The sequence below is a fragment of the Otolemur garnettii genome, unplaced genomic scaffold, assembly GCF_000181295.1.
Source record: "Otolemur garnettii isolate 467f Iridium unplaced genomic scaffold, OtoGar3 scaffold00002, whole genome shotgun sequence".
In the NCBI taxonomy this organism is placed as follows: domain Eukaryota; kingdom Metazoa; phylum Chordata; class Mammalia; order Primates; family Galagidae; genus Otolemur; species Otolemur garnettii.
Genome location: NW_003852397.1, coordinates 41,527,535 through 41,543,361, shown reverse-complemented (window position 1 = coordinate 41,543,361; position 15,827 = coordinate 41,527,535). Strand labels below are relative to the sequence as shown.

The 15,827-nt window shown below is 41.6% G+C and overlaps 1 protein-coding gene across 3 annotated transcripts in view; it reads left to right on the top strand.

The window, feature by feature from the left end:
- Positions 1–738: 738 nt before the first annotated feature.
- The window catches only part of THRB (thyroid hormone receptor beta), a 359,939-nt gene continuing 344,850 nt past the window's right edge, over positions 739–15,827 (top strand). The window contains exon 1 of one of the 3 annotated variants that reach the window (XM_023513776.1): positions 739–781. The gene's annotated coding sequence lies outside the window, so the exon portion shown is untranslated. Of the gene's footprint in view, positions 782–908; positions 1,227–15,827 lie in introns of those variants that run through there. The other 2 variants (XM_023513780.1, XM_003781747.3) reach the window with 2 other exon arrangements.

The window sequence follows — 15,827 nt, the reverse complement described above, 5'->3', positions numbered from 1 at the left end:
ACACCTCTCCCGTGATGTGCAAAACAGTGGCCGTGGAGAGTGTTCCTCTTAAAGGCAAGCCCGGCATTTCCTAAACTTCCATTCTCAGGGTAGTGGTGGCAGTAACAGAACGGACAGATGGCCAGGACCACGGAGGCCGCAGGAGCGGCCAGAGCTCCTTCATGTCCCGACACGCGCCACAAGTGGTTTGAGAGCAGACAGAGGAGCGCGGCGGCGTGGGTCGCACTGGTCGCAAAGAAGACGGTGCTCCCGGACATTCGCTCTCCCGCCCCCTCCCTACCCCCCTTCTCCCATTCCTTCCTCTTCTCCAACTAGAATAATGAAGCCCAAACCCAAACCTCCACGCACAGGCAGTCTGGTGGCGGGACTGGGGTCCGGCAAACCTACAGCAACGTCACCACCCCTGGGAGGGCACGGCCGGGAAGGAGGGGAGCGCCCACACCTGGGGAGGCAGGTGCGGAGGTGGCCTGCCCGGGGATGGCGTGTGCTTAGGGCTCGGGGTAGGGGTCAGTGAGCTGGGTGCGGTAAGCACGTCCGAGCGCGGGTCCCGTGCCGGACAGGGAGCGTCGGCACCCGCCTGGCGGCCCGGGCCGGTGACGGCGGCGGGGTGTGTGGCCGGGAGGCCATTTCCTCGCTGCGCCCCTGGCGGAGCCGGGTTTGCCTGCTTTTGGCCGCCGCTGCCGCCGCCACCACCGTGCGAGTCGGACTGCCGGGAGGGCTGGAGGGGAAACCAGGTCACCGGTTCGCAGACGCGGCGAGGAGCAGGCTCCCCCGGCCCGGAGTAAGGCAGCGTCCGGGGAGCGGGCCGGGGCGGGCTGGGCGCGCAGGGGGCCCGTAGAGGCGGGGACTCCGGTGCCCCGGCCACACTGGCTTCCTACGCCTATAAAAGTGGAGTGGCCGAGGAGGACCGGCGCGGCCCTGGTTGCGGCCGCCTCTCTACGCCCAAGGAGTTGACATTTTGCAGGACTTGCGCGACGCCCCGTCGCCTGCGCTCCTCGGGACCCCGCCGCCGGGAGGAGGGGGCGGAGGAGGGTGGAGACTGCGGGGCTTGGCCAAGGAAGGCGCACATCCTCGGGCGGGCGGCCGTGACGCGGCGGGGATTAACTTTGCATGAATAATGTGAGTGCGCTTGGAAAGGAGACCTTCTGCTCCCCGGCTCGGGGCAAGCGCCCGCAGGCTGTCTTCCCCGGGCAGGGGCTCTCAACCCGACCGGCTCGAGGGCTCGGGTAAATTGGCTGGAGAACCGCGCAGAGGCAGCGGAGGGGGGAGGGGAGAGGGGGCGACAGTTCCAACTGTCCAGAAGGGTGAGCGGGATGGTGACAGTGTCGCAGGAACCTGGAGGGGTGCCGGCGGTGAAGCTTAGTGAGCGCGGGCGGGCCAGCGTGGGTGGCTGGGGGGTTGTCATCCGCCTCGTTACCTGCCATCGCGGGGTCTCTGCGCCCCGGATCCGGGAGGAGGTGCACTCTCGTGTTTGGGCACCTCGCGGCGGCAGGCAGGGAGCCACGGCGTGGGCAGTGGTGGAGCAGGGTGGCTGGGGGCTCCCTCCAATCGCAGCGGCTCTGTTCCTCAAACCCCAAGCCCAGCTGTTGACATGTTCCTTGTGAAATGGAGTTTGGCATCCTCAGCGCCGAACCGAGTGGAAGTTTCCATGATGAGGAAGTTGTGTGACACGGGGGTTCGGAAAAGGTTGGCAGGCACGGGGGGAGGGTTAAAGGGACTGTGGGTCTCCCATCCCCCTTTTTTCTCCTGCCCCGGAACTCCGAGGCTTGGAAAGGAGAATTAGCCAGAATGTTGGCGTGCGCTGTCGCCGGTGCTTGGCGACTCGGCTTCTCCCCGCCTGCTGGGGGATCGGTGGCGATTTCGCTCGCCTCCTGGATCGCGCACCTTTTCTCTGCCTCTCTTGACGCAGCATCTTCTTCTGGGTCTCCCGGAGCTGGTTGTGTACCAGTTGTGCCAGTTGTGAGACCTCCACCGTCTCAAAGGACTATTAATAATTTGGGGGAGTTTTCATTCTTAGTGGATTTCGTCCTTCTTCGTTGAGGTTGTCATTTGGGGGGAGGGTTTCCCAATGACCATTGTGGAGTATTGTTAGTGCTAATTCTTAAGCCTTCTGATTTGTTTTAAGGAGGCGGAGGTGGAGGAGAGAAACGGGGTGAAGTTTAAAAAATATATATTAAAGGTGAAATGTCTAATTTCCCCCAAATAGGAAATTTTGCAAGGGTCTTGAAACATACCAGTGCCTAAAGTGAGTCAGAGCAAAGAGTAAATTGATACGGCTAAGTTCAGAGTCTCCATCCTCCTTTCTCCACACAAAGCTAGAATCTGTGACTATTCAAACACTATACCTGATCGGTAAATACATTGTAAATAAATTCGTCCTTTTAATGTGTTTATTGGTCTTAGGTACAAATGAGATTCAGTATTAAAGACCTGTTTTGCAGTTCAAGAAATCAAGCATTCCTTGGACAATGTCACAATGTCAAGCACAGCGATTTTTATAATGATAAACGTATTCATTAATGTAGACCTACCGGGCAGTATTTCCTATTTAGCCTTTGTTCAGTGTGCTTATGTACTTTATAGTAATATATAGCATGCATTGATTGCAAAGGGAAAAAACTGCATTTTAGTCAGAATGTTTATGATTCATCCTGCACATTCAGAATGACTGACCTGCTCCCTACATCACTTCTGCTTAATTCTTTCTAATTCTGAAACAAGTCAGGGGCCGGGAAAAATTAACAAAAAGAGTATTTCAATGCAAAGTATTTTGAGCAGTCAATGTTTTTAGGATGTTTTCATGCCAGGTGGCGATGTGTTTTAATTGACGTTAACAAATTCAGTAATTGTGATTGGTTGGGGATACTTCGTTTGAAGACATTGGTGAGCAAACAATCTTTTCTTATTTGTTCATGTTAAGAAGATAGTAGAAAATATACTTTTAATTGATTTCTAAGCCTTATTATATATTGGAAGTGGGACCATCTGCTAGTAAATACAATTTGGCTTTATTGAATTGCAGGTGAAAAAAAAACTGGGACTGAACATAGCTACAGATTACTTTTGGGTTTTTCATGAAGTAATTCCTGTTGACATTAAAATGTTGAGGCATAATTTTATTGATATTGGAATATTGTTATATAAAGTAACTGGTATTTCCAAGCAGAATAAATATTCCACGTCTCCCCTTCTAGCCTCTTTGTAGTAAATTCTGCTATAATTAGAGACAAATTAAGAAAACTTCCTTATAATCCTGTATCTTTGGGAAAAGATGATTTCTTAAAATCTTAAGAGCAGAGAAAGTTGTGGATTCCTTTCCTTCTGGGGTTTTGCTGGAACTACAAATGGTATTGGATATTTCCTTCTTTAGTAAGCTCATCTTTTGCGTGGAAATCAGAGCAAAGGTAATTGGTTTCTTTAGCTCCATCTTCTCAATCGAGTTGAAGCTTGTGTCACCTAGTTACAGAGTCCTTCTCTGACCACTTAAGCAAAGACAGTTGCTCATCCCTTTTGAGAACCATCACTCCATCTTTTTGTTTTCTTCTTTCTTCCTTGGCCTTATTTGCAGTCTGAATTGTTCATTTCAGTGGATACTTGTTGATTACCTGTCTCCCCTAGAAAATAGAGTCTATGAGAACAGGAATCTTCACTTCCTCACTTACTCTTGATTTTCTCGCATCTAGAGCAGTACTTGGCACATAGTAGGTGCTAGATAAATTTTGGTTGAATAAATTAATACTATATTCTCAAAAATAACTGACTAAGCATCCTAGGTAGGTGCCAGTTGGGCATGCCAAGATCTGTGCTCCGTGTGTGTGTGTGTGTGTGTGCACGTGCACGTGCCATGTGTATATGTTTCAATCTTTGCTTATTTTTATCTCTTTCTTTTCTCTGAGACAAAAGCTGGCCTGCCATTCTGTGTAGTGACAATGCAAAGAGTTATTTCTGCAAGTTCCTCCTGAAGGCATTTGTTTTGCTTCCATGCAATCGTCAGCTGCAGTTTGTCTTACTTCTTACCTTGATTCTCTAAAGATATTGACCATCAACTCCCTGAATTTCAGGGTGTGCGTTCCAGAGGCATTGTCAGTGAAATTCCAGGAAGCAGACATCAGTGGGCCATAGCAGTGTCTTCTCACTCAGCACGTCTTGGCAGGACCCCTGGCCTTGGCAGCCCTGAGGGGGCCGAGGGCATGTGGTGGTATAGTTTGAGCTGCAAAAGTGGTGACTGGGGAGGGGGCAAAATGCGACTGTTAGGACCCAACACAAGATAGAAATAAAAAGCCCTTGGTGGTAGATTTGATAGTAACTTGACACTTCCCATATGTTGTAAGCTGTCAGCCAGTCTTACCCCTTTTGCTCCTTTTCAGTTGCATAAACAATTCTAAACCAGATAATTGTGGAAGATACTGCATTACCTGAGTTTTCAAGTGGCCAGAGCATGATACCCAAGGAGTCATCTTTAAATTAATTATTCATGGAAACTCTTGCCAATTGGAAGCAAGAGGAAATTACAATTGAAGATTGTGGAAATTTGTTTTGGTTTATAGAATATCAACTTTCAGAAATGTGTCTGAGTAAATGCATAGCAAAAATCCCACAAAGTAATGAGACTGTTGAAAATGAGAGGAGAAGGTCAAAATCTTGTAGAGCAGCAGTTCTCAACCTGTGGGTCACAACCCACAGGAAATGTATTGAGGGACTGCGGCATTAGGAAGGTTGAGAACCACTGTTGTAGAGGAAGAAGAATAGTTAAACTAAAATCCTAAGTGCCTACTGCTTTAGAGTATTTTATTTAGCTCTGAGCTTCTTAGTAACCAAGTTAACAGAAAGAAAAGGAGGTCTGGAGATGGCACGCATTCACATTGTAGGAATAATATACGCAGAGTGCCTAGCATGGTGCCTGGCAACTAGTATACACTCATATCACCTTGTATCACGGATAATGCTTGAATTTCAATTCTACAGAAAATGAAGTAAGGTTCTTTATGAAGTCATGTCTTTTACCAACTTTGGATGAGAAAAATGTAGAGAGCACGATAATGAAAAGTATCCAGTGTGAGTTTGTCTTTGGGGGCCTGAGCTACTATGGTCCAGCAATAGAGAGTCTGGTGACAGTTCCCCATGCAGGAATAGAATTCAGAAAACCTGAAGAATTGAGTGGTTAACATGTTTTTGAAGCTGACTTTCTCCACAATCTAGTATCTCAGCCAGGTTTTTGACTAGAACAATCTGAGAGGGCAAGATAGCCAATTGCTTGAAAATGATCCTATAGCCATGAAAGTCACTGAACAGGTGACCCCTGATGCTTTGTGCTTTAGTCTATATAGCTCTTATTACCTTGCAAGCAGCTTGTTTCTATTTCTGCCCCCACCTCTTAAGTTGCCAAGAGCTGCTATGTGTAAGTTTATTCATCTTTGGCTCCCCAGCGCCTCGCTAAGAGCTTGGCACGTGGGCACAGGTGAAACACTAAGAAGAATGAATGGAATGAAGAGAAAAGGGTGGTGCTTCTCTTTCCCTTCTGTGGTGGTGGTTAAGTGTCATCTTCTGACTTGGTTTTGCCCAAAGTGAATGTTTGCTCCCTGGGTTGCATCATATGTCCAGATCACAGCTGACTGTTTTGCTAGAAGGGCTTGTTCTAGTGTGAAAACTGATTGAGCAATGGATGGCAAGTTAACTCCTTGCTTTATTTAGAGTCCTTTTGATTCTTTGATTTGATTCCTCATTTAATCTACAAATATTTGCATACCTACTATGTGTCTGGCCCTGCTCATCATTTTTCAACATGTAGCCTAGTAACCTATGAGACAATGTGGTAAGACAGAGGGATTCTGAAATTTTCTTCATAGCCAGGAAGATGATACAGCCCTCTACATGAAATAAGAGGGGTGGTGATTGTTTTGTGATTCCTGTAGACATGTGTATTTGTACAAATTTTGGTGAGATTTACCCAAGATTGTATCCAAGTGGTGTGAGGTTGAATATGTTTAGCCCAATGAGTTTCTGATTAAGAATGTTCATTCTCCAATTTAAGTTCCCAATTTGTTTGTTAGTCAATTATGGCATTTAAGCAAGTGGGGGGAAGTATCTAAATCACTGAGTCACAAGCAATGTATTTCCATATCTTCCTCTCAGGAATCTTGCCAACTGACAGCTAGAGTAGTGATCTATGTTCAATGCCAATGTTGTTTGGTCTCTACTGTCCTAATTTCAAGGGACTTTAGAGTCTTTATGTACTGGCAGTTCTATTTGTGCAGTACTATTTTTATTGAATGAGAAACTGAGCTCTGTTGTGAACTTAAGTATCTTTTTTCAAATAGCAAATCAGGAGAGCCTGGAGTTAGGATCCAAGAACCCTGTTTCTCTGTCCTGAGAATCATTTTATAGCTTTTCTACTGTGACAGTCCTAACAAGCAAGACATTTTCTGAAAGATATTTCTGATGAATGTAGATGTACTTGATAACAGTGATCATTTCTGGTGCATTTCTCAGACACATTAAATTTGTACAATAACGCCGATCTGCTTTTAACAACCCAAATTGCCTGGATGTGAGGCTTTTGGCAGAGAATGTAACCTTCAACTATCTGTTGGGCGATGCTTACCAAAAACTAAATAATATTTAGTAGAAGTGTTCAAAGGATAGGAAACCAAAAGGAGACAAATTCATGGTCCAGCTCATCACTCTGAGGCAGCTTCTGGCTTACATATCTACGCTCTGTTTTATCTTTATGATCTGGATGTTTTAGTCAAAGTTTTATTTTCCCTAATCTTTCTTTTTCTAAGGAAAACTACATTCTTTTTCATATTCACACATGCACAAACACATAAATACATACATGTGTGTTCAAAAAGTGGACTGCAGATGAAGTTAGTTACTCAATCAACGTCTAGTTCCTAAAGAAAGCCTTCAGGAAATCATGTTTTTTCTTCTGTGATCAAGAACTTAGGGGTTCGTCAGAAATTCTTGAGCGATATGTTGATTAAAGCAAAAATTGGACCAAGGAATGCAGATCGACAGTGAATATGTCTTCTTCCTTTGAGTACACTTAGACTTGACTCCTCTGGAGGCTCATCTGTGTGTGATGAGGAGAGGTGAGAAGACTGTCGTGGTTTTAGTGGCATAATGTATGATGATGACATTTGGGAACCTCATGAGTATTCTGTCATAGTGTCTTGTTCTTTGGCTCTCAAGATGATTCAGACTTTCTCCTCTTTACTATTTGTTTCTCTTGGGACACTGTTTTCCCAGATTTCAATCAACAATGTCTACATAGAACAAGTGCTCAAAAACAATCGGTGATAACAGTGATAACATTCCTGGGGCTTGTTCATCTTTTTCTTACTTCTCTCTCCTGTGCATGAATGTCTTACCAACGTGCATGTCCATGCCTGCAGAATCTGTCTCTGTATCTGTGTGTCGTATTCTCATACACAGTGAACAGGGCACTGCTCGCCTCTGGCTTCTTGCATGCCCACCTCCCAAATTGTGTTGAGAAACACCGCAGTTACCCTGATGTCCCAAGCCGCAAGTCCTGCCATCATTTTCAGTTCTTTCTACTTATTCCCAAATATGTTGGCAGATCCTGGTCTTAGTTTACTTTGTATGTCTTTTACTACTTTATTTGCTTATTTGGCTCCCTGCTCAATTATTTTTGGGAAATCTTGACTTTAACAACTTGATGCCAAAGTTTCCAGAGCCTATTTTTATACTTAGTTTGCATTATAAGGATCCAAGAAGCACAGGTAGGAAAACTTATTAACTTATTTAATCACCATATTCTTTGAGAGAAAGAGAGTGTGTGTAGGTAGGTGTGTCAGTGAGAAAGAGACAGAGAGACAGATTGAAATTGAGTGGAAAACCTCAGGTGGCTAAAGTTCAGTGGAAGAAGTTGTGAGGAACAGTTCACTTTTAAAAAGCAGGCTCATTTGTTGAAACAAATTTGTTACTATGTTGTATAAGTGACAAATCAAACACGCAGTATCTAGTGCCACAGAAGACCCTTTTTTGCTTTTTCACAAAAACATCTGGCAATTTGTATATAATGCTAGTTAATACTACCAATTGTTGAAGTGTTTTGCAATGATGTAAAAATTCTTAACTTCTCTTGTTTAAAATATATTATAATCATAATTTTTCCTTGACTTAATTTTGTATGTTTAGAAGTACTAACTTATATAAGCCAGAAAATTATTTATTTCTAATGTATCTGTTTTTCTTTACATTTAAAACTTCACCTAAGCTGCACTGTAATTACCACGGCCCTTCCAACATCTGGAGATCTAGAAAAATGTATTTATATCTGAATTATAGCTACAAGAGAGTAAAGTATAAGGTTGTACACTTTTACATTATTTTCCTTTTGAAACAAAGGGAAGCAGGGAAAGTTTACACAGAAAATTACATTTAACACGATTTACATTAATGGTCTGTGTGGATGATGAACCGATCCTGTAAATACTAATAAAGAACTTAAAAAATATCTCGTCCTCCTGAGGCCTTATGAACTAAAATCCTAGGCATTTGGCTTGTTAATTGGACTTCACACACTGTAGGTTTATAAGCAGAAGGTATTGGTCAGGTGAAGGTGTGCTGTAGAGTGCAGTCTACATGGGTATTCATTAAGAACATGAGTATGTGTCCAATTCTTCTTTATTGGTGTTGCCACAATAACAAAACCCTCATGTAGGTAAATCTTTTTCTCCTAGAATCCATCACAAATGCACGGGATATCTGCTAGATGCCAGGCACTTTGGCAAGTGTTAAGACACATGGTAAACATTTAAAAATCCTTGCTGCCTAGATGTTCAGAATCTTGTGGGGCAATCTGCAAGAGGTGATTCAGTGTAGAACCATGTTTCTCAATAGCAGATACTATTGGTATTTTGGCCCTTTACACCTCTGCTCTATAGGCAGTCTCCAAGTTACAAACATCTGACTTACGTACAACTTGCCCTTAATGAAAGGAATCTATTATAGGTAATAGGAAAATGTACCTGTTCCAACTTACATACTAATTCAACTTACTAAATATACAGAACCTGTTTCATTTGTGACCTGGGGACTGCCTGTATTAATATTTGGACCAGATAATTCTTTCCTGTGGCAGGCTGTCCTGTGTATTGTAGGAAGGTTAGAAATATCACTGGTTTTTATGCACCAGACACCAGTAGCTCTCCCCACCCTCCAGATATTGCCAAATGTCTACTGGGAGGCCAAACCACCCTTACTGAGAAGCACTGCTGTAGAGGTTAAGGACCAGGTCTGTGGAGTAGGAAGCTGCAGAGGATGTGATCCCATCTGTCTAATTTTGCTTTGGTTGCCTGTGCTTTTGAGGTCTTATTCAAGAAATCTTTGCCCGTAACAATATCTGGAATGTTTCCCCAAGGTTTTCTTCTAGTAATTTTATCGTTTCTGGTCTTAGCATTAAGTCTTTAATCCATTTTGACTTGATTTTTTTTAATATGCCAAGAGATAGGCATCTAGTTTTATTATTTTGCATATTCCGTTTTCTCAGTATCATTTATTAAAGAGATTGTCCTTTCCTCAATGTATGTTCATAACACCTTTGTCAAAAGTGAATCAACTGTAAATTCATGGATTTATTTCTGGTTCTCTATTCTGTTCATTGGTCTACGTGTCTGTTTTATGCCAGTACCATAAAACTCTTCAAGTATAACTTGAAGTCACTTAATGCTATTCCTCTAACTTCATTCTTTTTTTTTTTCCTTTTTTTTTTTTATTGAATGGTAACTGTGTACATTGATGCACTTTGGGGGTACATAGCCTTCATGTAACTTTCTTAGTTATTGTGTTAAAACATTCATATTCCACTCATAAAAAGATTCACTTGTACCCTTGTAAGATGAACCACAGAAGTGAACCCTCGAATCCCTCTCCCCTCTCTCTCCCCACTCCCCGTGTCCTTAGGTTGTTATTAGGTTATAGTTTTCATATAAAAAGGTTTAAATTAATTTCATAATAGGTGTGTGTACATTGGATACTTTTTCTTCCATTCCTGTGATACTGGAAAATGTTCTTCTAACTTCATTCTTTTTGCTCAGGATGGCTTTGGCTATTCTGATTCTTTTCTAGCTCCATATTTTTTTTTTCTATTTCTTTGGAGAATGTCCTTGGTATTTTGACAGAGATTACATTAAACCTGTAGATTGCAAAGGAGAGAATCAACAAAGTGAAGAGACGACCCACAAAATAGAAGATACTTGCAAACTCTCTAGCAAGGAATTAATACCCAAATATACAAAGTTAAACAACTCAAAGGGAAATATCAAAACCACAATGAAATATCATCGTACCCCAGATAAAATGGTTTTTATCCGAAAGACAGGCAATAATGAATTCTGGTGAGGATGTGAAGAAAGGAGGACCCTTGCACAGGGTTGGTAGGAATATAAATTAGTACAGCCGTCATGGTGAACAGAACGGAGGTTCCTTAAAAAACTAAAAATAAAACGACCATATGATCTGGAAATCCCATTGCTGGGTATGTGTCTGAGAGAAAGGAAATCAGTATGTTGAAGAGATATTTGTACTCCTATGTTGATTGCAGTACTATTCACCACAGTCAAGGTATGGAATCAACCTGTGGCCATTAATGGATGAACAGGTCAAGAAAATGTGGTACATAAATGCAATGGACTCAGCCACGAAAAGAATGAAATCCTGTCATTTGCAATGACGTGGATGTAACTGGAGGACGTTATGTTAAATAAAACAAGCACAGAAACACAAACATGACGTGCTCTTAGTTGTATATGTGGGGTAAAAATAATTTAACTCTTGGACGTAGAGAATGGAGTGATGGTTACCAGAGGATGGGAAGGAAAGTGGGGAGAGCAGGATAAAGAGGGAACGGGTTACTGGTACAAAAATACAATTAGATGGAAGGAATAAGATCTAGCAGTCAGTGACACAGTATGGTGGATATAATTAACAACAGTTTGTTGTATATTTTAAAATAATCAAGAGAGTGAAATTGGAATGTTTCTAACGAGTGAAATTGGAATGTTTCTAACCCAAAGAAATGATAAATGCTTGAGGTGACGGCTACCCCTGTTACCCTGATTTGATTTTACACACTGTATGCCTGTATCAAAACATCACGTGCGCCCTATAAATATGTGCCATGATTGTATATACATAATCAAAATATATAATGTAAAAAATGAAATTATGTAGTGTTTGACCCAAGCTAAGTGTTCCCAAATATTAGCTATTCATAGTGGTGGTAGTATTAATATTTTAACAGGCAATTACAATGGTGTTAAGTTCAATAGTATAGTTAAGTATAATATAGTGTGAAGTGGGAGCACATATTCAGGAGTGGGAAGACTCTAAGTGGAAAAAGCTGGTTATACAAATGAATGAAGTAGAGGTAAAAATATGAAGCATTTGGGTGGTGCCAGTGGCTCAAAGGAGCAGGCCATATGCTCCATATGCCAGGGGTGGCGGGTTCAAACACAGCCCCAGCCAAAAACAGCAAAAAAAAAAAGTGAAGCATTTGGGGAATTGCAAAAAACCTTGTCTGAATAATGTGCAAAGAACAATAAATGAGGCTGTTGGAGCAGGTAGGATCCAAATGGTGAGGGCTTCCTTCACCCCAAAAGGAAGATAAATTTTGTCTTGATAGCATGAAGAGACTAAACAATGTTCAGCAAATCAGATTTTTATATTAGAGGAGTTCTTTGAGATGGATCTTGAGTGTGAGAGAGACTGATAGTAATGAACCCAGTTCAAGACTCTTAGAATAGTCCACGGAGAGAGTAGTGGCTGCTGGGACTGAGGCAGTTATATATTGCTGTGGTGCCTTTAGGAACAGATTTCACTTTCTCCAAGATGAAGCAAAATTTTTCTAATTTGATTCCAATAATGAATATTTTTAGCAAGCTAGCTCTACACTTGGGGGAATTTCAAGTTTAATTTGAAAGCCGATTACATGATAGATTCTCTTTAAAATGTTTTCAAATGAGGCTTAATTTAAAGACCATCTCACAGCCTATTCATAGTTGAGTATCACTTCATGAGTTTTTTCTGCCATTGTACGTATGTGCCTATGGTTCCTGTGTCTGACAGAAACACTTCTACATAACTATATTGAACGGGCATTGACGTTGTTGTGTTGAGAGTCATTGCTTAGTATTAAGTGTTGGTTTTCTAATTGATGAGAATTTTATTTCTTGAACAATTAAGATTAGATACGGTAAAGAATAGGAATGAATGAATGAACAATTGGCGTTATGGAAATGCCACCTAATTAAGAATAAAAATATTTCGGACAAGTCTTTTGGCTTCTCTGAGCCTTAATTTCCTTTGTCATGAAATTATAATTATGAGATAAATTAGTTATTTTCCAAATTATCTTTAGTCCAGGGTTGGCCAACATTTTCTATAATAAGCTGTATAGTAAATATTTTAAGTTTATCAGGACGTGGTCTCTGTTGGAACCGCTCAAGTCTGCTATTGCAGTGTGAAAACAGCCATAGACAATATGTAAATAAATAGACATGGCTGTATACCAATAAAACTTTATTTACAAAAGCAGGTGGTGGTATATAGTTTGCTAACCCCTGCTAGCCCAGAACTATTCAACAGAAATAAAATGTGAACTGTATATATAGCTTCTAGCCACATTATAAATAAGTAAAAACAACCAATGAGTTTAATTTCAATACTGTATTTTATTTCATCCAATATATTAAAAATATTATTGACATGCAATCAGTACAAAATAGTAAAAATATAGTGTACTTTCTTTTTAGGTTTTCAATACCTGGTGTGTGTTTTGTATTTGCAACATATCTCAACCCAATAGCCATTTGTGGCTAGCAGCTGCTGAAATTGGACCACATGGCCTTAGAGTTAAAAATCTACCATTCAATCAGTTACTATGCAAAAATAAATTATATGCATTATCCCAAGTGATTAGTATATATTGATTAGCAATAAATACATCTTTTTAAAGATATATTGTTTAGTAAAATACTATATACACTTGCAGAGGTCCTCAAACTTTTTATTTTTATTTATTTATTTATTGAGATAGAGCCTCAAGCTATCCCCCGGGTAGAGTGCTGTGGGATCACAGCTCACAGCAACATCCAACTCCTGGGCTCAAGTGAGTCTCCTGCCTCAGCCTCCCAAGTAGCTGGGACCACAGGTGCCCGCCACAACACCTGGCTATTTTTTGGTTGCAACCGTCATTGTTATTTGGCAGGCCTGGGCTGGATTCAAACCCACCACCTTAGGTGTATGTGGCTGGTGCCTTAGCCACTTGAGCCACAGGCGCCAAGCCCTCAAACTTTTTAAATAGGGGGCCAGTTCACTGTCCCTCAGACCGTTGGAGGGCTGGACTGCTAAACAGAACAGGCAGCGGTGGCAAAAACACCCGGTGGGCCACATGTGACCCGCAGGCTATAGTTTGAGCACCCCTGAAAACAATGCACAGTGGCTCAAACAAATGGGTTTACTTCTTGTTCACGTAAAGCTGAAAATTGCTGTTCTGATTGATTGGTGGCTCTGTTGGAAGGCAGATTAAATTGGATGCTGTGTTTGCCACAGAGATGCTAAGGTCTTTATGGCAAGTTCTTTAACCAGTTTTAACTTCAGTCACTCCTAGGGTGACCGGATGTCCCACTTTGGGTGGGGCAGTTCCGCTTTTTAATAATTTGTCCTGCATCTTGCAGCATTTTAAAAAGTCCCGATTTTTGGAAAGAATGCACAAACGGGCGGGAGAACAGGAAGGGAATATACGGTTTTCAGCTGCCATGTGGCTATTTAGCCAGAATATGAGTTTTATATTATTTTTATTAATTTTATAATGTTAAACTGTAATAATAACAAATAATTGTTGAGAAGTGATTATCGAGAACTGCTTATCAAAGTTTACATTGTTGTCAGACCCTGGCCTGCCCCCGCCCCGCCCCCTGCTCCCCGCACTGTGCCTTGGAAATAATATTGGTACTTACTTTACAGCAGTGTAGAAGAGAATACATGAGATATCGGCTATAAACTGCTTTGCTAGAACATAGCACCTAGTGAGTGCTCAGTACATGAAAAACAATTTTATCATTTTATTATTATAAAAGTTGTGAAATTGACTGTGCTGAGTAAACCTGTACCCTGGAGGTATAGAGTGTTATTTTCCAAAAGACAGGAAATCAGAGAGAGACCTGAAAGTTAGCCTCCAAATTTACTGGATCATTTTGCATCATTAGTTATTCATTTTTAGTGTTAGATTGTTATTAGAGGTGTTACTGGTAACAATCTCTCTTTTATGGATGACCTAGTATTTTTCAACCTCAAAGGGGTGTGTTCTGTAAACAAAGAAACATGTTCGAGTAGTGAACCCTCACGGGTTTGTAGAAATTATGGTCACCTTTAATAATTCACAAACTTAATTGTAAGACCTTGCATAATTCTGATGACCATTCCAGAAAAAGAGTTCCGAAATTGCTTCAAAGGGAGGACTGAGCCCTGGCATTGGTGCATAATTTCCCAAAGGTTCTACCACAAAGGTAGTGATAGTGATAGTTAGCAATGAGGTTTGTAGTACTTTTTCTAGGATGGGTTCATGAACTTAATTGTCCAACCTCACAAGCATCCCAGGTGGTCACTTACCTGCCCAGGATTCCAGCGTCATGAACACAAGTTTGGCTTTCCCACTTCTATTGAACGTGGTGCTATAACTAACCACCTTGCTTCTTTTTATCAAGAAAGAAGCTGTCTGTATTCAAACTTCTTTCCCTTAAAGTCCAATACATATGTTTCCCTGCTTATGTTTCAATCTTGCATCCCGATATCCTTTGTTCAAGGAACTCCTGAAATCCTGCCCTGATTAATTGGATCGAAACCAAAATTCTCTCTGGTTCTGCCCCACTGGTACACTCCACTTCAAAGACAGTTTCCCCCACTCCTTTGTCCACAGGTAATATTACATGTTTAGTCACTTACTATATTTATACTTTACTGTTCAGTGTCCACACCTCTTCTTTGTCAGTGAGATATTTCCTTGCTTGATTTGAAGTTTCAAGAGGGCAGGGATTGTGTGTTAAACAATTTTAGTGCAGTCTAAGACACAAGCCTACCAGGTAGGTGCTGAGTAATGCTTTCCTGATGTTTGACCAACCGTGCGTAGGCTGTTTTCATATAATTAGGATGAATCTAATTTTAAAATGAACAACCGTGTGTCCTTAGATGAACCAGAATATACACTTACAAGGCCCTGCTGTCCTGCATTATAAATAAGGGAATAGGTTGTCCTGCAGAAAAGCTCTGCTGTTCTTTTCTTTTCCCTCAAAAATAAAAGCCATCCGCATACATAAGAACTGAGATAGGCGATCTCCTTTCCTCAATTAAGTTGGCAAGAATTCACGGCCCCAAAGTGGATGCTGTCTGCAAAAATGAAACCCAGCAAAAATCCACACTCTGAGGAATTGTAAGGAAACCTCCAAGAACGGCTTATGGTGAATAGACCCGAAGTTGGCAGCCTGATTCCTCAATTTGTACGACAGCAAGAACTTCCTTAGATGACAGGTTCAAGTTTCTGCAGGGACAATATTCTGATACTTCACAAAGTGCCAAGCTATATTGGTTTTTATATTTTCTTTTCACCAATGTGTGGAGCACCCCAGACCCAGAGCTCCTGCGGCCGCTTCTGCAACTCTTAGCTTTGTTGTGGTCTTTATTTCTCAAGATTTTTTAGCATCTCAGAATTCCCATTACATGGAAGAGGAGTGACTGGACATCACCCTAAAGGGATTCTACAATTCATTTCTCTTCATTTTCTAGCAGTGTTTTGAAATAGCTGTTTT